Below are 22741 nucleotides of genomic sequence, written 5' to 3' on the forward strand. Positions count from 1 at the left end.
TTTTGGTGGTATTTGATAACCACTGGGTTTCTTCTATTCTTTGCACTATAAATGGAAAAAAGACGGAAAATTTTGAAAAGAACAAACAATATTTCATACTTTATGTTATAAAAAATATACAATAAAATCTAATTTCTTTATGAATTCAGACCAAAATGTATTCTGCTACATGTCTTTGGTATAACAAAATCCAAATAAATGTATATTGATAGGTTTGTGTGAAAGTTATAGCATCTACAAACTATATACAGTACATGCTGGAATTTAGGTACCTTTAACTTTCCGACTGCCTATCACTATTCCTGAGGTGCTAAAATGCCAGGGCAATACAAACACCGCTCAAATAACCCCTTTTTGGAAAGTAGTCACCCCAAGGTATTTTCTGAGAGGCATGATGAGTCCATGGAATTTTTTTTTATTTTTTTTTGGCACAGGTTTATGGAAAGTAACAACATTGTTTCTATTTTTTTTACCAAAGTTGTCAGTTTAATGATATGCCACATGAGACATGCCAAGGGTATATGTGGAATTACACCACAAAACACATTTTGCTACTTCTCCCGAGTATGGGGATACCACATGTGTGAGACTTTTTGGATGGCCTAGCCATGTACGGGGGTTGAACACCAATGACCACCTTCAGGCTTCAAAGGCTATAATTTCCTCATGTCACTTCCTCACTACCTATCACAGTTTTGGAGGCCCAGAAATGCCAAGATAGTCCAAACACCCCCCCCCCCCCCCCAAAAAAAAAAAAAAATTACTCCTTTGTTGGAAGTAGACACTCCCAGCTATTTACTGAGAGGCATGTTGAGTGCATGGATGATTTTATTTTTTGCCACAAGTTCTTGAACAATGACACTTTACTCAAAGTTGTTACTTTAATGAGATATTTTTCATACATGCAATGGGTATATGTGGAATTACATGGGGATACCACATGTGAGAAACTTTTTGGCAGCCTAGCCACATACAGGCCCCCAAAATCCAATGACCACCTTTGAGCTTTCAATGGACGTATTTCCTCATGTTGCTTCCTCACTACCCATCACAGTTTTGGAGGCCCTGAAATGTCAGGATAGTACAACCCCCCCCCCCCAAATTACCCATGTTTGGAAAGAAGACACTTCAGGGAGTTTGATAAGAGGCGTGGTAAGTATTTTGCAGATCTAATTTTTTGTCACAAGGTTTTGAAAAATGAAAAAGTAAATAAAAAATACATTTTTGTTTTCTGTCTTAATTTTCCAAAAACTCGTGGCAACAAATGAGATCTTGAAAATACTCGCAATGCCTCTTAGCAAATACCTTGGAGTCTAATTTCCAAAAAAAGGGTCATTTGGAGGTGTTTTGTACTATTCTGTAAATTCAGGGTCTCCGAAACCGTGATAGTTAGTCAGGAATTGAAAGGAAAAAACACCCTTTGAAAGCCTAAAGGTGATCATTGGATTTTGGGCTCCTGTACCTAGTTAGGTTGCCGAAAAGTCTCTCACATGTGGTAAGTAGTAGAATGTGTTTTGGGGTGTAATTCCACACCTATGACATGTGTGAGAAATATCTTATTAAAGTGACAACTTTGTGAAAAAAAAAAAAAAAATTTTCAAAAACTTGTGGCAAAAAATAAAATCTTCCATGGACTCAACATGCCTGCCAGAAACTACCTTGTGGTATCTATTTTCCAAAAAGGGTCATTTGGGGGTGTTTGAACTGTCCTAGCAATTTATGCCAAACATTAGATTCTTCTGCCACACAATACACTCTTCTAACCACTTCTAACCCCAAACAATATATATATATTTTTTAAAGCAGAGGTCCTAGAGAATAAAATGGTGCGTGCTGCAATTTTTTATGTCACACAATATTTGCACAGCCATTTTTCAAATGCATTTTTTTTGTAAAAAAATATAATTCTTTCATTTTAATGCACAAAAACACAATATATTATCCCATTTTTAAGAAAGGTGATGTTGGGGTGAGTAAATAGATACCAGACATGACATGCTTCTAAAATTGCGCACGCCCGTACAACGGCAACAAACTACATACATTTTTAATTTCCATAGGCAGCAGTATAAAACCCTTTACAGGTTACCACTTTATATTTACACAAGAGGACTAGTGCTAGAATTACTGCCCTCGATCTGATGTTTGTGGTGATATCTCACATACATCATGCAATCCCTGTTTACATACTGACAATGGACCAATTAGCTGCTAATTAGCTAAGGTTGCTTTTACACGAAAGCAGACCGCTGGCTGAAAAAATAATTACGGGATGGTATAATCATTTAAATTCCAGCAACATACAGGTACATTGCTGGTCCTTGTTGGGTATACATGTAATGTTCTTTTTTTTTGAAAAAAGAGAACCTAACAGATTTCTCCATTCACATCTATCAAGAAATCTCTGTCAGAAAAAGTGTGTGGTATGCCCATCATAAACTTTTCAGCCTCTGGTTTTAAGGTCTCTCAATATATGATAAAGAAACAAAGAATTTTTGCCCGTGGGACTTTAAATGAAGTGTCTATGGTGATCACATATAAATAGAAAGAGTATATAAGTAACAAGATTTATTGGAATAAATATCATCCAGTACAGGTCATAAACATAGGTGACAGTTACATAAGAACAGCAACATGATAAAATGGTCCTAAAGACATAACCATCTCAATATATGATAGACAGTTTCCTGACTAACATCTTTTGAGACCCTTGTGTGTGAATTATGTGCCCTAGAATTCTCCAAGCTGTACCCTATACTAATACTCCGCTAGTGTGTGGTAGCGATGGGAAGCAGTCTTTGATGCAGGCACCAGGTTGACCAGGACAGGTTGATCAGGACAGGAGGGACAGAAAAAGCAGTTGCTTCATCTTATTCTGTGTCTGCTGCAGACATGACATCTTTTTTTGGGGTGAGCTTTGGGTTGGGGTACAAGGGATGACATCAGGACTGCATCTGCATTTGGGGTTTGGGTCACAGCACCTTCTGGATAGAAAAGTACCATGATGATGTCTTCCTGCAATTTTAGGAAGGATCCACTTTGTCCTGTTGCATTGTAAATTAAAAAAGCGTTATATACAGCCAATTGAAATAGATAAATAGACACCTTTTTGTTCCAGTGTCTGATAAATAAGGCTTCATCATTTAGCTGTTGAAGTCCACCCCTCCAATGTTAAGGTTATAGTGGTGGACATAGAGAGGCTTCTCAATAACACCAGATTCCGTGCTAATTTTAACCATTGTGTCTGCGTGAATGGAAGACAGGACGAAAACATCCCATTTGTCCTTCCACTTCACTCTAAATAATTCACTATTCCTACAGCAGGCTTGCTTCCTCTTTCTAAGTCGGGTGTTTACATTCGGGAAAGCCCAAGTGATTCGTTTGCACACTGCCAAATGAGCCAATTCCAAGATTGTATAAGTATCTAACAAATGGCACATTTGTATAGAAGCTGTCCACATACAACTGGCAGTGGCATCTCCAGTTTTCATATTTAGGGGGGGCACATAGGGGGACAGGGACAAAAGTAGGGGGGCCAACTATAAAACGCAATTATATATCACTTTATATATCCTGACAATAGGTATAAAATGCATACACATATACAGTATTAAGCCCTGTACTCCTGCAACAATGCCCCAATACATACAATAAAAAACAAAGGAGAAAGTTACCTGCGCACAATCCCAAATCCCTCTCCCTAGTTAAATAAATGGATGTTTTTTTTAGTATTGCTCCAGTGGCCATTAAAGTGTAAGCTCACCTGACCCTCTCGTCCTGTCCATCGTCCTCTGTAGCATTGTGTCCACCATGCAGCCTTGTGGCCAGTGCCCACCAATGCAGCCTTGTGCCCACCAATGCAGCCTTGTGCCCAGTGCCCACCAATGCAGCCTTGTGCCCAGTGCCCACCAATGCAGCCTTGTGCCCACCAATGCAATCCTGTTTCCACCATGCAGCCTTGTGCCCACCAATGCAGCCTTGTGCTTAGTGCCCAACATGCAGCCTTGTGCCCACCAATACAGCCTTGTGCCCAGTGCAACCAATACAGTCTTGTGCCCACCAATGCAGCCTTGTGTCCACCAATGCAGCCTTGTGCCCAGTGCCCACCAATGCAGCCTTGTGCCCACCAATGCAGCCTTGTGCCCAGTGCCCACCAATGCAGCCTTGTGCCCACCAATACAGCTTTGTGCCCACCAATGCAGCCTTGTGCCCACCAATGCAGCCTTGTTTCCACCATGTAGTCTTGTGCCTACCAATGCAGCCTTGTGTCCACCAATGCAGCCTTGTGCCCAGTGCCCACCAAAGCAGCCTTGTTTCCACCAATACAGCCTTGTGCCTAGTGTCCACCAATGCAGCTTTGTGTCCATCAATACAGCCTTGTGCCCACCAATGCAGCCTTGTGCCCAGTGCCCACCAATGCAGCCTTGTGCCCACCAATGCAGCCTTGTGCCCAGTGCCCACCAATGCAACCTTGTGCCCACCAATGCAGCCTTGTTTCCACCATGCAGCCTTGTGTCCACCATGCAGCCTTGTGCCCAGTGCCCACCATGCAGCCTTATGCCCACCAATACAGCCTTGTGCCCAGTGCCCACCAATGCAGCCCTGTGCCCACCAATGCAGCCTTGTACCCACCAATGCAGCCATGTGCCCAGTGCCCACCAATGCAGCCTTGTGCCCACCAATGCAGCCTTGTGCCCAGTGCCCACCAATGAAGCCTTTTGCTCACCAATACAGCCTTGTGCCCACCAATGCAGCTTTGTGTCCAGCAATGCAGCCTTGTTTCAACCATGCAGCCTTGTGCCCACCAATGCAGCCTTGTGCTCAGTGCCCACTAATGCAGCCTTGTGCCCACCAATGCAGCCTTGTTTCCACCATGCAGCCTTGTTCCCACCAATGCAGCCTTGTGCCCAGTGCCCACCATGCAGCCTTGTGCCCACCAATACAGCCTTGTGCCCAGTGCCCACCAGTGCAGCTTTGTGCCCACCAATACAGCCTTGTGCCCACCAATGTAGCCTTGTGCTCACCAATACAGCCTTGTGCCCACCAATGCAGCCTTGTGCCCACCAATGCTGCCTTGTGCCCAGTGCCCACCAATGCAGCCCTGTGCCCACCAATGCAGCCTTGTACCCACCAATGCAGCCTTGTGCCCAGTGCCCACCAATGCAGCCTTGTGCCCACCAATGCAGCCTTGTGCCCAGTGCCCACCAATGAAGCCTTTTGCTCACCAATACAGCCTTGTGCCCACCAATGCAGCTTTGTGTCCACCAATGCAGCCTTGTTTCAACCATGCAGCCTTGTGCCCACCAATGCAGCCTTGTGCCCAGTGCCCACCAATGCAGCCTTGTGCCCACCAATGCAGCCTTGTTTCCACCATGCAGCCTTGTTCCCACCAATGCAGCCTTGTGCCCAGTGCCCACCATGCAGCCTTGTGCCCACAAATACAGCCTTGTGCCCAGTGCCCACCAGTGCAGCTTTGTGCCCACCAATACAGCCTTGTGCCCACCAATGTAGCCTTGTGCTCACCAATACAGCCTTGTGCCCACCAATGCAGCCTTGTGCCCACCAATGCTGCCTTGTGCCCAGTGCCCACCAATGCAGCCTTGTCTCCACCATGTAGTCTTGTGCTCACCAATGCAGCCTTGTGCCAAGTGCCCACCATGCAGCCTTGTGCCCACCAATACAGCCTTGTGCCCACCAATGCAGCCTTGTGCCCACCAATATAGCCTTGTGCCCACCATGCAGCCTTGTGTCCACTATGCAGCCTACCTGTGCAGTGTGCAGGAGAGGAGAGGAACAGGAGAGCCACCCAGGTGTTCAGAGCGCAGCGCGGGGAACACAGCGATAACAGCTTTCATTTCAATTGCCGTGTTCCCACAGCGCAACGTCATATAAAGCCCCGCCCTCTGGCCAGGGAACTTTGATTGACAGATCACCCATCACTGGGATTGGACGGGTGATCTGTCTATCAAAGTCCCGGGACCAGGAGGCGAGGCTGTATCTGACAGCGAGCAGCGGGGAACACGGCAATTGAAATGGAATGAAATGTGTTCCCCACGATGCGCTCCGAACACCTGGGTGGCTTTCTCTCGCAGTGTCAGCATGGAGAGGGAGGGAGTAAAGGGAGGGGGGGTAATCTCCTGCAGGAGTGACAGTCGGCGGCCCGAGCAAGATGCAGCATTTTAATTTGGGGGGCACATGAGGGGGCACAGCATAATGTTGGCGGGGCCATGGCCCCTACTGGCCCTACGTTAGTGACGCCGATGACAACTGGTACCCCTGGAACAAAGATAACACCAAGTCCCATATTATCTTGCCACTGCTCCCCATGTAATCTTGGCATTCAGGGGGGCTCTATTTTATTGTCTCTTCCCTCATAAACTTTAAAATTGCAAGCATAGCCTGTGGCCCTATCACAGAGCTTATACAGTTTTACCCCATATCTGGCACGCTTGCTGGGGAGATACCGCTTGATTGCAAGGTGGCCAGTGAAATATACGAGGGATTCATCTACGCAGATTTTTTATTGGGGCATATATACATCTGAAAATTTCCCAGTGAGGTAGTTAATGAGGGGCCAAAATTTGTAGACCCGATCATATTCTGGGTCACCCCGAGGATCACAAATTATGTTATCACTAAAATGCATAAAATGCATTATCACCTCACCTCATATCTATGCCTGACCATCACAGCAGAGAATATGGGCATATGATGAATCGGGTCTGTGGACCAATATGACTGCAATTCATTCTTTTTTGTGATGTCCATGTTGAGGGTTAGGCCCAAAAAAGTTTCAATTTGGAACAAATAAAAAAACAAGTGGTGAATAAATAGCACCAAAACAAAGCTCTATTTGTGTGAACAAAATGCTAAAAATTATATTTGGGTACAGTGTAGCATGACCGCACAATTGTCATTCAAAGTGCGAGAGTGCAGAAAACTGAAAATTGGTTAGGGAAGGGTGGGGGTGGAAGTGCCCAGTATTGAGGTGGTTAACAATAGTTAGCAGTGAGGTTACTGAATCCTGTAGACCAATATTTTTCCTTTATGTATGAATTTTACATCTGTGTATGGTGTTGGAGTAATTGGAGCAGTTGGGTGGCTTTTTTAGTTACGGTTTTCAATTATGAATTTTTATATTCCTCATTTGTAATTCTAGAATATTCAGACAATAAATTATTGTCACAAATTTTTTACCAGTGTCCAGTTTTTTATATTTTATTTTAAGTATGTGCAGTACGTCGCATAGGCAGTCCCCTGATGACATCAGCTTATAACAAAATACGTAGGGGCGTGGCCTATGCAGTGACGTCAGCACACACAATCTCTTTCCTGTTCCGATGCCGACCAATGTTTGTTGTTAAAAATTCTTTTAACTTGGTGACTTATGTAAATGCCTTTACTCGTATTAGGCTTGTATTGAAGATTTTACACTATGTAAAATGTCTTCTTCCTCCTGTATATAATACCATATATATGAGGGAGATATCTGGTGAAGTACCTTGGAGCCAACTTTACTTGGATATTTTCTTTCTGTTCTTTTGGAGAACCACTTACTGTATATATTTGATGAACTGCAAGCACTTCTTCCCATGGACTAATATCTTTGTTTACTTATTATTTATTATATTACTTATTATGTGAATATATATATTTTATGCTTTGGATTAGCGAGTATCACAAAGTTTAATGTTGGTTGATATATATTCACTAGATTTTGGATATAGCCCTGCCTATATATATTCTTGTGTGATCAGTGGCCTATAGCGTGAGTGCGATGGTGTGTGGGAAATATAAAGCTAGTTGACCCTGGCTGGGAGGGACGCTAACTGACCCTAATGCTATCTGATGATATTTGATGTCACAAATGACACCAACACAGTGATCAGTAAAAAATACTGTACACTGACACTATACTAATGACACTTGTTGGGTGACAGGGGTGATCAAAGGGTTAATGAGGGTGATCAAAGGGTTAACTGTGCCTAATGTAACTTGTGTGTGTGTAAAATGTATTGCTTTTACTCACAGTGTGTCACAGTGTCCAAGGGTCCAGGAAGAGAGGAACCAGCTAGACCCTGTGCCTGCATTTACAAACATAGGCACAAAACTGCTTCTTCATTCGCCCATCAGGGTACTGCCAGGAACACTGATGAACTGTTCCTGCAGCAAATGATGGAAGGGCAAGTGGGGGGTGCATGCATGTGCATGCACACCCGTAAATAGATAGAGGCATATGGGTACATTGCTTTGCCCAGAGCCACTGCTCATCCGCAGTACATTGCGGTCGGGTGGCAAGTGGTTAAATAGAATCCCAATACACTAATGTGATGCAGAACTAATGCGGGGGTACTAGGAGGACTAATCAGTCGGTCACCGGTACTATAGAAGGGACGAACTGCACCTAAATGAGGAGGGTGCAGATGTGCTGGGAGTAAAGATGGGCAAAAAGTTAGAGGGGTTTTTAAACTAGGCGATGGGGGGGTCCAGAGGTAGAGATAGTCACCGCGGAACACAGTCCAGAGAGTAGTATTGGGGGCAATAGTGATAGGTTGACTAAAGCACATAAACCCAAGGAAAGTATAGTAACAAGTCCTAGTTACAATCTTGGAACACCCAATAAGAGGATAGTATGCAACCGGTCTAAACTACGTGGCATGTTCACCAATGCCAGGAGCCTGGCGGACAAGATGGGTGAACTAGAGATAGTGTTCTACAAGGAGGATTTGGATTTTGTGGGAATTTCAGAGACTTGGTTCAACAGCTCTCATGATCTGCTGGCAACCATTCAAGGGTATACCCTTTATCGCAGGGATAGAGAGGGTAAAAAAGGGGAAGGGGTATGCCTGTATATCAAGAATAATGTACAAGTGAACGTGAGAGATGACATCACTAAGGGGGCTAGGGAGGAGGTGGAATCCTTATGGGTAGAGCTCCGAAGGAATGAAGCTAAGGGGGAAAAAATACTGGGAGTATGCTATAGGCCCCCTAACCTGAGGAAGGAGGGGGAGGCGGACCTCCCATAACAATTTGGAATAACAGCAAGGATGGGAAGTGTTATCATAATGGGGGGTTTTAATTATCCAGACATAGACTGGGCGGAGGGAACCACACATTCATTCAAGGCTCACAAGTTCCTAAATGTCTTGCAGGACAAAATCCATGGGTCAAATGGTGGACGCACCAACTAGAAATAAAGCGTCACTAGATCTACTACCAACAATACAGACCTGATCACGGATGTGTAAATATGGGGAAATTTCGGAAACAGCAATCACAGGTATATTGGCTTCAGTATAAATCACACAAATAGGAAACATAAAGGAAATACAGACACTGAATTTCAAAACAGCCAACTTCCCTAAACTATGAACCTTGCTAGAAGATATAAATTGGGATAAAATCTTAGGAACAAAGAATACAGAGGAGAGATGGTTTCGCTTTAAGAGCATATTAAATAAGGGCATTAGCCAGTGCATCCCATTGGGTAATAAATTTAAAAGAGCGAACAAAAGTCCTGGATGGCTTAACGCCAATGCATATAAAAGCAAAAGAGAAGGCCTTCAAAAAATACAAGGTTGAGGGATCATCATCAGCATTCAAACTTTATAAAGAATGCAAGAAGAAATGTAAGGGTGCAATTAGGGCGGCTAAGATAGAACACGAAAGACACATAGTGGAGGAGAGCAAAAAAATCCCAAGAAATTCTTTAAGTATGTAAACAGTAAAAAAAGGGAGGACAGACCATATTGGCCCCATAAAGAATGAAGAAGGACATCTGGTTAAAAAGGATGGGGAGATGGTGAAGGTCTTGAATTTATTCTTCTCCTCAGTCTTCACGATGGAATCGGTGGGCTTCAGTAACAAAAACTGCAGTGTTCATCCTCGTGACACATCACAGTAAGCACCCTCATTGCTAACAGAGAACAGAATTAGAATTAGACTTGGGAAACTTAACATTAAAAAATCACCTTGACTGGATGGCTTGCACCCGAGTGTACTTAGAAAATTCAGTCAAGTAATTGCCAGACCATTGTTCCTAATTTTTACTGACAGTCTACTGACTGGAATGGTACCAGCGGATTGGAGAAAAGCCAATGTAGCACCATTTAAAAAGGGCCTAAAATACATCCCTGGGAATTACAGAACAGTTAGCCTAACATCAATAATGTATGCAAGCTCTTGGAGGGGATGATAAAGGACTATATACAAGATTTTAGTAATGAAAACGGTATCATTTGCAGTAATCAGCATGGATTCATGAAGAATCGTTCTTGCCAAACCAATCTATTAACCTTCTATGAGGAGGTGAGTTGCCATCTAGATAAAGGAAGGCCCGTAGACGTGGTGTATCTGGATTTTGCAAAAGCATTTGACACAGTTCCCCATAAACGTTTACTGTACAAAGTAAGGTCTGTTGGCATGGACCATAGGGTGAGTACAAGGATTGAAAACTGGCTATAAGGCGAGTTCAGAGGGTGGTGAAAAATGAGGAATACTCGGAATGGTCAGGGGTGGGGTCCCACAGGGTTCTGTGCTGGGACCAATCCTATTTAATTTGTTCATAAACAACCAGGAGGATGGGGTAAATAGTTCAATCTCTGTATTTGCAGACGATACTAAGCTAAACAGGGCAATAACTTCTCCACAGGATGTGGAAACCTTGCAAGAAGATCTAAACAAATTAATGGGGTGGGTAACTACATGGCAAATGAGGTTTAATGTAGAAAAATGTAAAATAATGCATTTGGGTGACAAAAATATGAATGCAATCTATACACTAGGGGGGACCTCTGGGGGAATCTAGGATGAAAAAGGAACTGTGGGTCCTAGTAGATGATAGGCTCAGCAATGGTATGCAAGCTGCTGCTAACAAAGCAAATAGAATATTGGCATGCATTAAAAAAGAGATTAACTCCAGGGATAAAGCGATAATTCTCCCACTCTACAAGACTCTGGTCCGGCTGCACCTGGAGTATGCTGTCCAGTTCTGGGCACCAGTCCTCAGGAAGGATGTACTGGAAAGGGAGCAAGTACAAAGAAGGGCAACAAAGCTAATAGAGGGTCTGGAGGACATTAGTTATGAAGAAAGATTGGGAGCACTGAACTTATTCTCTCTGTAGAATAGACGCTTGAGAGGGGATATAATTTCAATTTACAAATACCATACTGGTGACCCCACAATAGGGATAAAACTTTTTAGTAGAAGGGAGTTTAACAAGACACGTGGCCATTCATTAAAATTAGAAGAAATGAGGTTTAACCTTAAACTACATAGAGAGTTCTTTACCGTAAGAGCGGCAAGGATGTGGAATTCCCTTCCACAGGCGGTGGTTTCATCGGGGGGGGGCATCGAAAAGTTTCAAATAAGACTAGCGGAAGCCAATCGCTCCTGCTGCTGTCAGTCAAATCCTGTGCAAAGGGAGCAGGGGGCAGGCTGAGCCATGCTATGTGTGTCTATAGTGGCACATGGAGAAGAGGAGGAGCCAAGTTTGTGGGTTGGGAACTCCAGAAGTGGAAGTTCTGGTCCGCTCTCTGCCATACCCTTGCACAGAGCAGGTAAGTATAACATGTTTTTTCGTTTTTATCTTGTTTTTTGTGGGCTAGAGTCCTTTTTTAAGGTATGTCTAATACTTGTTACATTGTTCAAAATCAAAAAAACAATTTTTTAAGGGAACATTTGTAAGGCATACCAGCCTAAAGATTTGGGTGAGTGTGGTGAGGACAGTCCACAACAGAAAGCAATATTTCCTATCAGTCCAAGCACATACGATGGATAGTAAATAGTATAGGGGCAATGCTCAGCTGAGCTCAGCTTTTGCTTTAAAAGGGGCAGCACTTATCCCAACGTCGTTGTTCACAGCAGACATAGCAGGTCAGAATTGTGTTACCCACTCAAGACAGAAACATATGTAGGTGCCTACACAGGACATTATGAGCAAAATTCAGTTACCTAACAACCCCCCCCCCCCTTTTGAGAATATTAGAGGGATTGAGCCCTGTGTGCCTGTTAGCCTCAAGACAATTCATGGTCATATTATGTAAACTAACACAACCTCAGAGATATAAAGGGATTGCTCCATTCTGTGAGTGTTGTAGACGCAGGCTAATTGGAAAGGATTTTGTTTTTGAATGTAGCATGTAACCAATGCTGTTGACATACTGTATACTGATCAAATTGCTGTGCAGCCTCTGGAAGTTTCTCATGCATTGTGTTTCAAGCATCAATTCAGTTCAGTAAAGCATTTCAATGCTAGTCATACACAGCTTGAATTCCTGCTAAATCAACTCTGTCTGCACCACCTGGGTCAAAAAACGTGGATTTCAAAATCAAAGGAGCTAGGTGGAAAATTGACAGCTGCACAGTGATTGCATCCAATCAGATGCAGACACTGTTCAGGTATTCAGACAACCACAGGTTCCAGCTGTCTGAATAGAGTACCTGGCAGGGGAGAATCCTCCATACATGTTGTTTAGCTTAGAAAAATCAAATGATTTCTTTATTTTAGCTCCACAGCTAATAATCTAGCTGTGTATGGTTAGCTTTAGTTTTATCCGATGGCTGTAGGGAATTTATTTATACTTTATACTTATTCAGTGTATATTTAGCAGGCACCTTACACCTGTAAATGGTTTCAGAGCCTTCCATAACAACAGGCAGAAAGTTGGAACAAAGTAGATAATTAATACCATGCAATGCATTTACAACAATTACTGTTTTACTGTCCTGACATTTTTGGAATATGAACCTGAAAAATGCTTAAAAATTCTTCAATAGGACTGTAATATTGTTACCTTTTACCCTGAAGCTACTGAAGCATATCGGTCGTGTCTGTTAGCCAGAAGAGGAAACACTCCAGGGAAAATCTACTGAATTAGACAGTTTAATGAATAGTTATTACAGCAAAACAAATGACATAGACACTTAATTTAAGGAAATTTACACCAGTTCTTAATGCAGGCTACCAGAATTGTAACTTTCATGAACATTATGCAAAAGCCTACTTCTTTTACTTTAAGTAGTCCATTGATCTTGACAAGGGGTCCCTTTGGAAAATAGAAAAATAATTACTACCGGCAATGTACAAACATAATAGCAGTATTTAGATGGAGTCATCTTAGAACTCTAAAATATGTGCTTGAATTGTTGAACGCAGCAGTCAGCTCAATTTGGTAGGAGGTTACTGAGATCCAGAGATTTGTCTGCCGCAAATAATTATTCTTTGTGGCTTTCTCCACTATATCTTTTTCTCTGACGTACTCATTAAACAGTTAGCGATATACTTAAAATCAATGCTTGCTATTAATAATAAGTATTGTGCTCTCATTTCTATTATACTAAAATGTAATGGTGGGAAATTAAGCTACTTATGCTTTATGGTTTACAGTTCTTTAAAAGTTAGCCGTAAAAATATTTATTTCCCTAGAAGAAAAATTCCCCAAAAGAATAGCAGGGATTATGTGCCTGGGCACATTATAAAGAAAGACTTATATTAAAAGGTACAATAATAATTGAGGCATTGAAACTGAGTTATATTTTTAGGAGCTAGGGTTTTAAAATTACATTCTAGAATTCATTTTTAGTAAAGCTGTTTTTTTTTTTTTTTTTAAATTCTGTCTTTAGTCAGGTCTTGTAAGGTTAAAACGGGGTTATTGTTGGTTAAAGTCTATATAAAGCCAAAAGTTTTAATCTTTTCAAGTTTTTCAATAGAGTAGAGAATGGCTAGAGTTGGCAATGCTCCCCCAGTTTCTGCTCTGGAGTGGCTCCAGCAGTTGAGCTCCGGCTCCAGCGCTTGCTTTGAAGCCTAAGCAAACTCTCAGCTCCAGGCAGCTCCAAAAACTTCAGCTCCAGCTCCAGAACTGCTCTAAAACTTCCAACTCTGTCTTCAGAACTGCAGTTCTGCTGATTTTTTTTGGTGTATCTGATGTTTCAATTTGGCTTAGCCCACCTTTTTAAAGCAACAAACATTCAGACTGTACAAACCTACTGTATATACCTACACCCCTATCCACCCACAGTGTAATGGTGACACTCCATTAAAATTAAAAATAGCAGGCTCTGGGTGTAACTATACGCAGAACCACCAAACAAATCTCCTGTGCCCAGGAAAGTGCATTGTTTCACTTCTGGTGGAACTTGCTGATTTGAATGGTTCACGTTCCTTTGGCTTTATTCACTCAGGAGCTTGCTGATTTGTATGTTTTACACCCATTTTCATCTTAATAATGCCAGTAGCATCGTATGGCTCAAGCTTGATTTTAATTACATTAACTGTGATTTATTTTGCTGGGCTCACTAATTGGCTTGCAGATTCATAGGTTTTACATCTGTATACTTAGTTCTATACTGATTTTGGACGTGATTTTTTCTATATTGTTGATTTGTATAGTGAGTCTGCATTTATATTTTGATTGCCTTTGGTTACACCAGGAGGTTGAACATTTTTAATGTCACTGGGGTTTGTGCCATCATCCTGGGAATGAATGTGGGTGTGGTAAGTAGGTATATATGTTTGCTTAATCTGTGTTAAGATAGGCTAAGCTCCATAAAAAAAAATCTGGCAGAACAAAAGGGTTTGCAAATTATTTCAATCTGCTGCAAAAAAGCTTCACCCTTTATAAATATATACAGTATATATATATATATATATATATATATATATATATATACAGTATCTCACAAAAGTGAGTACACCCCTCACATTTTTGTAAATATTTTATTATATCTTTTCATGTGACAACACTGAAGATATGACACTTTGCTACAATGTAAAGTAGTGAGTGTACATCTTGTATAACAGTGTAAATTTGCTGTCCCCTCAAAATGACTCAACACACAGTCATTAATGTCTAAACTGCTGGCAACAAAAGTGAGTACACCCCTAAGTGAAAATCTCCAAATTGGGACCAAAAGTGTCAATATTTTGTGTGGCCAGCATTATTTTGCAGCACTGCTTTAACCCTCTTGGGTATGGATTTCACCAGAGCTTCACAGGTTGCCTGCCGCTGGAGTCCTCTTCCACTCCTCTATGATGACATCACGGAGCTGGTGGATGTTAGAGACCTTGTGCTCCTCCACTGTCCATTTGACAATACTTCACAGATGCTCAATGGGGTTATGGTCTGAAGACATGCTTGGCCAGTCCATCACCTTTACCCTCAGCTTCTTTAGCAAGGCATTGGTCGTCTTGGAGGTGTGTTTGGGGTCGTAATCATGTTGGAATACTGCCCTATGGCCCAGTCTCCGAAGGGAGGGGATCATGCTCTGCTTCAGTATGTCACAGTACATGTTGGCATTCATGGTTCCCCCAGTGAACTGGAGCTCCCCAGTGCCAGCAGCACTCATGCAGCCCCAGACCATGACACTCCCACCACCATGCTTGACTGTAGGCAAGACAAACTTTTCTTTGTATTCCTCACCTGGTTGCCGCCACACACGCTTGACACCATCTGAACCAAATAAGATTATCTTGGTTTCATGAGACCACAGGACATGGTTCCAGTAATCCATGTCCTTAGTCTGCTTGTCTTCAGCAAACTGTTTGCGGGCTTTCTTGTGCATCATCTTTTTTTTTTTTTTGCTACTTCAGCGAGTTCTTTTGAGAGACTTAATTTACCATTATAGTTCATTTTTGTCCCATCTCATTGTCACATCATAGTAGCTTGACCTTTTCTTTCCTTATTTTTTTTCCCCCATTTAATCTTTATTCAATTTTTGTTTCCCTTCCCCTTCTCTTTCTCCAAGAATGAACAAATCAATTAAAAAGTGAGTACACAAACGTTCTCTTTCACAATGAGGTAAATAAATAATCAAGAAGTAAAGGCATATTGTGTTAAAAGACAGTAAGATGAGTGATAAAGACCAAGGGAATCAAAGAGCTCTTCCTTCCCACTCGCTTCACCTGTTCCCAGTGTTATAAACCTAACATTACTCCTGAATCCCTCCCCTCTTTCCTACCCCACCCATTACCCCTCAAGTTATCTTAAAATAGGTCCATAAATCGAGTCTCTCCATTTCCATAATTTCACGTATTTTACAAAAAGAACTTAAATCAGATGCACTATCTAGTAAATCCTTTTCCTGTCAATAAGTCTAGTTTTTTGTTATTCTCTGATTTATTGTTCATTTTTCACTCTATAGGGGGGAACCCATTTTTTCCAACCAACGACTCCACATTGCGTCAAATTCCTTAAGATTACCTCTCTTTGTATACACTGCTCTTTCTTTACATATAATCTCATTTATTTCCCTGATCCAGTCTCTCGCTGTAGGGGTTGTTCTAGATTGCCATCTAATTGCAATAATTTTTCTGGCTTGAAACAAGCACCTTAATATTGCAATTGCGGTACTCTTCCTCTCTCCCCGTTCCTTCCTGTACCCCAAAATGCATACCATAGCATCCATCTTCAGTGTTATTTCAAATATATCACTTATGGTTTTAAGCACTTCCTCCCAATATCGATACAGTTTGGGGCACCTCCACACCATGCGTATGAGATCACCAGTTCCCTGACATCTAGGGCATTTGTCATCTAATCTTCTGCTAAACTTAAACAACCTCTTAGAGGTATAATAAGCTCTATTTATCAACATCAGGTGGGATATCTTCTGCGGAGGTGAGACCGATACCATCGGGCCCATTTGTAGGATTCTTCTCCACTGCTCCTGTGTTATTACCCCTATGTCCTCTTCCCATCTTTTTTTTTCATTACGGAGTTTCCCCTCAACATTGCCTTCTTTACTTATCTGTCCATATAATTCAGATATAAGTCCCTTAGTGGAGCCTACCTGGAGTATACTATGAAAAGGGGGCATTTTATTCCACACTAGGGGCTGTTCCCTAAATTGGGCTTCAAGAGCATGCCCCAGCTGCAAGTAGGTATAAAATGAACGTTGCGATATATTGAGCTCTCGTCTCAAATCTGATAATTTTTTTAAGATATTACCCACATACAATTGACTCAACCTTTTGATGCCATGTATTTCCCATTCTCTCGCTTTTCCTATCAGAAGGGTTTCCCGCAAATTATAGTTATTCCAAAGGGGAGTGTATTCATTTAGCTCATTATATCCCATCTGCTTTTTAACAGTTTTATATATATTTTAGTTATCATTTTTAGTGTTGGAGACCTATAACCAAAGGAGTCCGCCTCTAGTGCTTCAACAATTGTATCATGTGGAGCGCCAGTTAATATTATTCTCCCATTGGGGGTACCTCCAACTGGAACATCACATCCCATTAGGTGCTGCAACTGTGACGATAGATAGTAACGCTTGGGATGAGGTAATGCCAAACCTCCTTCCCCTGCCAGTAGCTGTAGCATTCGAAGTCGGATCCTAGCCTGTCCCCCCTTCCATATTAGTTCCCTAAAAAGGGACTCAGTTTTGTTGAACCACTTGTTACATATCCAAACTGGAGAGTTATGCAGCAGGTACAATAATTGGGGCATCCAGTTCATCTTTATAAGACTGTATCTGCCTGCCACCGACAATGGAAACCGTTTCCAAATGCCTATTTTTTGTTTAAATTTGGCCAGCAGTGGTATAAACATATAAATTGATAAATTTATAATTTACAAATAAATTGATTAGGGTTTTTCGTCAGGGCTATCCCCAGATATTTCAATGTATCCACTACTACCAACTGAGGCATTCCTGGTATTATTAAATCCATAATAGAATCCAGTGGTAGGAGTTCAGATTTCTCCCAATTTAACCCTGAAAAGCTTCCAAATTTATCGACTAGGCTTATCGCTTTTGTCAGGGATTGCCCCATGTCTCCCAGGTAGAGAAGGATATCGTCTGCATATAGCGCGATTCTTTCATCTCCCATCTTTCTCTGAATCCCAATTATTTCAGAGCTTGATCTTATAGAAATGGCAAGAGGTTCCATTGCTAGGGCGAAGAGCAGGGGTGACAAAGGGCATCCCTGTCTCATCCCCCTCTCAAGCTCAATCCTATCAGAGAGTTCATTATTAATTCTAACCTAGCACTGGGCCTGTGGTAAAGCATCTTTATTCACCCAATAAAGGAGGGGCCAAATCCAAATTTCCCCAAAACCCTCCAGATATATCCCCACTCCACGCTGTCAAAAGCTTTTGTCACGTCAAGTGACAGTACGGCTCTTGAACCTACATTCTCAGTTGGAGTCTGTATATTTAAGAATGTCCTTCTGATATTCATACTTGTAGATCTATTAGCTATAAATCCTGTCTGATCTGGATGGATCAATTTTGAAATAAACCTGTTTAGCCTAGTTGCCAGAACCTTGGCTAGGATTTTAGCATCTGAGCATAAAAGAGAAATTGGTCCAGAGGGTCCTTCCCTTCTTTTTGTATAAGTATAATGGTTGCCTTTAGCATTGAAGCGGACAATCTTCCCTCCTTGGGTTCTCCCCCCAATGCTTTTAGAAGCTCCGGGAGTAATATTTCTCCATAATATTTATATACCTCAGTCGGAAGTCAATCTGGACCAGGGGACTTATGATTTGCCATACTCGTTACTGCCTGTTGAAGTTCTACTAAAGTTATTGGGGATTCCAACTCTTCTCTTTCTTCTTGCGTAATGGTCAGAAATTTCCAGGTTGCCTAGGAACTCTTCCAATACACCCTCTACCCCCACCTTTTGGGCTGTATAAAGATTTTTATAATAATCCCTAAATACCTGCAATATTTTTATGGTGTCAGATAAAATCTCTCCTCCTGGGGATCTAATAGTAGAGATAGTGGAAGGTGGGGAGTTGGACTTCACCAGCTGCGCCAACATCTTTCCCACACCTTCACCTTCTGCAAAGGAGGACTGCCGCAAGAAGAGTCGTCTGGTCTCAACCATCCGCATAATCGCAATCTTATAATCTTGTTGTTTATCCAACCATATTTTTTCCCTTTCGGATGACGGGTCCGTTACATAGTTATTCTCAGCTTCTAGCACCTGTCTTCGGATATTTTCTTCCCATACCTTAGCCTCCTTATTAAATTTGGCTACCTGCTGGATCAGAACCCCTTTAAGATATGCCTTCAGGGTATCCCACAAAATCCCAGCCACTGCTGTACCTTCATTACATACTATAAATTCTCTCAATTGGGGCAGAACTCAGTTTGATTTTTTAATTAATTCAAACCAATATGGGTTTATTTTCCACTCCCCCTGGGCACTTCTTCCCCGTAATTTTAATGTAAGGACTATTGGAGAGTGATCCGATATTCCTCTTATATATATTCTTGTATATATCTTATATACAATCTTCTCTGTAATCTGGAGTGCTCTATCATCACCCAATACCATATCGATCCTGGAAAGCGTGGAATATGAAGTTGAGTAGCAAGAATACTGTTGGACTCCCGGGTTCTGCACCCTCCAAATATCCATCAGCCCCACTTCGTCCAGAAATTGACCCAATCGGCCCCTCCCCACGTGCTCCAAATGTATCCGTATGGGGAACCTATCCAACTTTTTGTCTAGGACCTCATTAAAGTCCCCCACTACTATAACCGGTAATTCTTCCTTATCTAACAAAAATTCATTTAATCTGATCATAACATCAATTTTAAATGGTTGGGGAATATAGATGTTTGCCAATACATAATTTCTGCTTCCAGTTGCGCAATACAAAAAAATATATCGGCCATTCTCATCTATGCTGGTCTGAGTGCAGGAAAAGGCCACCCCAGATTTCACCATAATACTTACCCCCCTACAGTAAGAGGAATATACCGAATGATACTGAGTCAGTATTTTCTATTCTGCAGTTGCTGGGCCGTATGTTTAGTTAGGTGGGTTTCCTGCAGGCAGATCAGCTCAACTCCATATTTCTCCAACACTGAGAACACTGCTGCTTTTTTGGCCGGTGTCCCCAAGCCCCTAATGTTCTAGGATCCTATATTGAGTGTTTTAACGTGCATATAGAGGTAAGGATTATACAAAAAGCTATCATAAGTTCCTGTTCCAAAATAGATTAATATTAAGTTCGTATCTAATCCCTACGCAAATATTTTGTGATAATATCCCCGTGCACACAACTCTTTTGCATTACCTTTTATAATTTTAAACAGTGCTTCTAATATGAGTAAATTCACCTTCCAAATTATTACATGTGGGTTTCAAACAGTGTTTTCCTGTGCCAAAAATTATTACTTTGTGTATTATCGTGCAAGAACAACCATATTTTTCTATAAAATTCTTTGGTGATATACCCTTGGCTCTTTGACTCTCATTTAATCCACACTTCCCCCGTGCTGATAATCGATCATTACCTATCTTACCTCTCCTTTCCCCCCACCACTCCCTTCCTCCCCCCAACCATCCCTCCCCCACTCCCTTCCTCCCCGCAACCCTCCCCCCAACCCCCCCTTCCCCCCACCACCTATCTAGGTGTACCCTAAGGGGCCTTATAGTGACCATTTCCCACATCACCTGTTCCTCATATACACTTACATCTATCACTCTACATACCTCATCCGTGTGTATCTAACCCCCCTCCACCCATTTCTTCAAAAAAAGAAAGAAATAAAGAAAACAATAATTTCTAAGAGTACAACCGAGCCCCTTCTCCAATTCCCTCCTTCCTTTGTTTAACTATAGTTTCTCCTTGTTCTCTTCCAGCCACTTCTCCACCCCGGCTGGCGAGTCAAAAAACTGGGTTCCTCCCAGTGCATTTACATGTAATTTTGCTGGGTGGAGAAGGGCATAAGTGAGCTTGAATTTTTGTAATGCACGCTTAGACTGTATAAACTTTGCTCTATATTTCTGAAGATCCGGCGAGAAATCAGAGTAAAATGAGATTTTAAAACCGTTAAAGAAAATATCGCCTCCCTTGTTTTCCGCAGCAATGACACTTTATCCTTATAATTCAGAAACCTTATCAACAATGGTATAGGAAATCCGCCTGCTGGAGGGGCCTTAAAGGGCACTCTGTGCGCTCTAACGATCGAAAACATCATTGAAAATGAATCTTTTCCAAAAAGTTCAACCAGCTAGTTTTCTAGGAACTCTATAGGATCGGGGCCCTCACTCTTTTCAGGGAGGCCCACCAGCCCACATTGCCCCTTCGGCTCCTGTTCTCCATCTCCTCCATTTTGGAGGCGTGCTTGGAAATCTGTTCCTTCATGCTTTTCATTTCTTTTATTAATGGAGATATATCATCTTCTATCTGGCTTACTCTTCCTTCCAAGACTGTTGTTCTCTCCGCTGTTTTTTGCAGATCCTGTCTGACTAAAGTCAGATCCTCTTTTACTCCCTTCATTTGCTCACAGAGATCCTTAAGTGATCCGTTGCATGCACTCACTGCCAAAAATATGTCCATCAGGGTTGGTTCCTTCTCTGAAGGTAAGCCAGACTCAGCTGATACGTCTACCTTTAAATTTTGTTCACTCATCCCCAGACTTTTATTGCTTTGTGATTTTATTGACTGAGCTTGCGGTGCTGTAACTGCTAACTGGCTCTGGCTCTGGCCCTGGCCAAGGTTTTTTCTGTCCACTGAGCCCCCTTGTTGTGATTTAGACTGCGACTGCAACCCCTTCTTAGGTGGAGTCTGAGCAGGGGTGTGTGAATATTGCTCCAGTTTTGCAGTCGCGGCTGTTTGCTGGGAATTTTTATCCTTGGAGGAACGTAAGTGCTGCATATTATTTCTATTGTCTTTCTTTCCTTCTTCCTTTCTTCACCTTCCCTCCTTAAATAGCGGGGATAAGGGGATAGCTCTAAACCAGTATGACAGTATAGTATAGGGATCAGGGGAACAGTTGTAGTTTTACAATATTTCTGACTCTAATGTACGCACAGTCACTATACTTCTCACTTTATCTACACAAGATAACCATATTGAGGATCTTTATTTAACGGCCTGAGATTAATATACACAGTCTCTGGTGTATGCGACTTTATGCAACTTTGCCGACTCATCAAACAATAATGCCTAACCTCAGAGCGCCTTATGAGTACTTATGCTGGGTTGGTTCTTAGCAGAATAACTTTAATAGAGAAACTTTATCCATGCATGGTTTACCTGGCTTCTGGGATAGCATTAGGATAGCATTAGGCATCAGACAATGTACTCTTAAACATTGCAACTCCTCCTCCTTACTCACGTGACCTTTTTATTTGCTCCTTAGCAAGGAAAGTTTCTCTGACCCGCTCACTCCCAATGCCCAGTCCAGGTGCCGGGGATAGTACAGGCTCACACTGTCCTTTTGGGAGCCCTCGAGTGATCTTCCCAGTATCAAGTGGCTAATATCCTCTGCCCTCGGGATGTCTCACAAACAATGTGCGGCACACAGCATGTGACGTCACTCCCAGCTGCAGACAGGGGATCGGGTTAGCTCGGAGTGAGTCAGAGTTTCGGAGCCTCTCAAGTGTCCCCCGGGATATCACCAGAGCGGCTGCCCATCACTCCTCCCTCACTGCGCCGCTCCACTGCTACTCCGTGTCGTATCAACAGAGTACGGACTCCATCAGCCACAAGCTTGCCTTACAGGGGGGTGGAGGGAAAGCACACGGTTCCTCTCACTCCACGCTGCTGCTCATTTCACCGCAGAACTCACTCACACATCCAGTCACGCCCCCGGCGTCATCATCTTTAGAAGACTTACTTTCTGACGACATCCATGCAGACCAATTTGATGCAGTGTGCAGCGTATGGTGTGAGCACTGACAGGCTGACCCCCCACCCCTTCAACCTCTGCAGCAATGGTGGCAGCACTCATACGTCTATTTCTCAAAGACAACCTCTGGATATGACGCTGAGCA

This window comes from Aquarana catesbeiana, linkage group LG04, assembly GCF_042186555.1.
Source record: "Aquarana catesbeiana isolate 2022-GZ linkage group LG04, ASM4218655v1, whole genome shotgun sequence".
NCBI classification, from domain to species: Eukaryota; Metazoa; Chordata; class Amphibia; order Anura; family Ranidae; genus Aquarana; species Aquarana catesbeiana.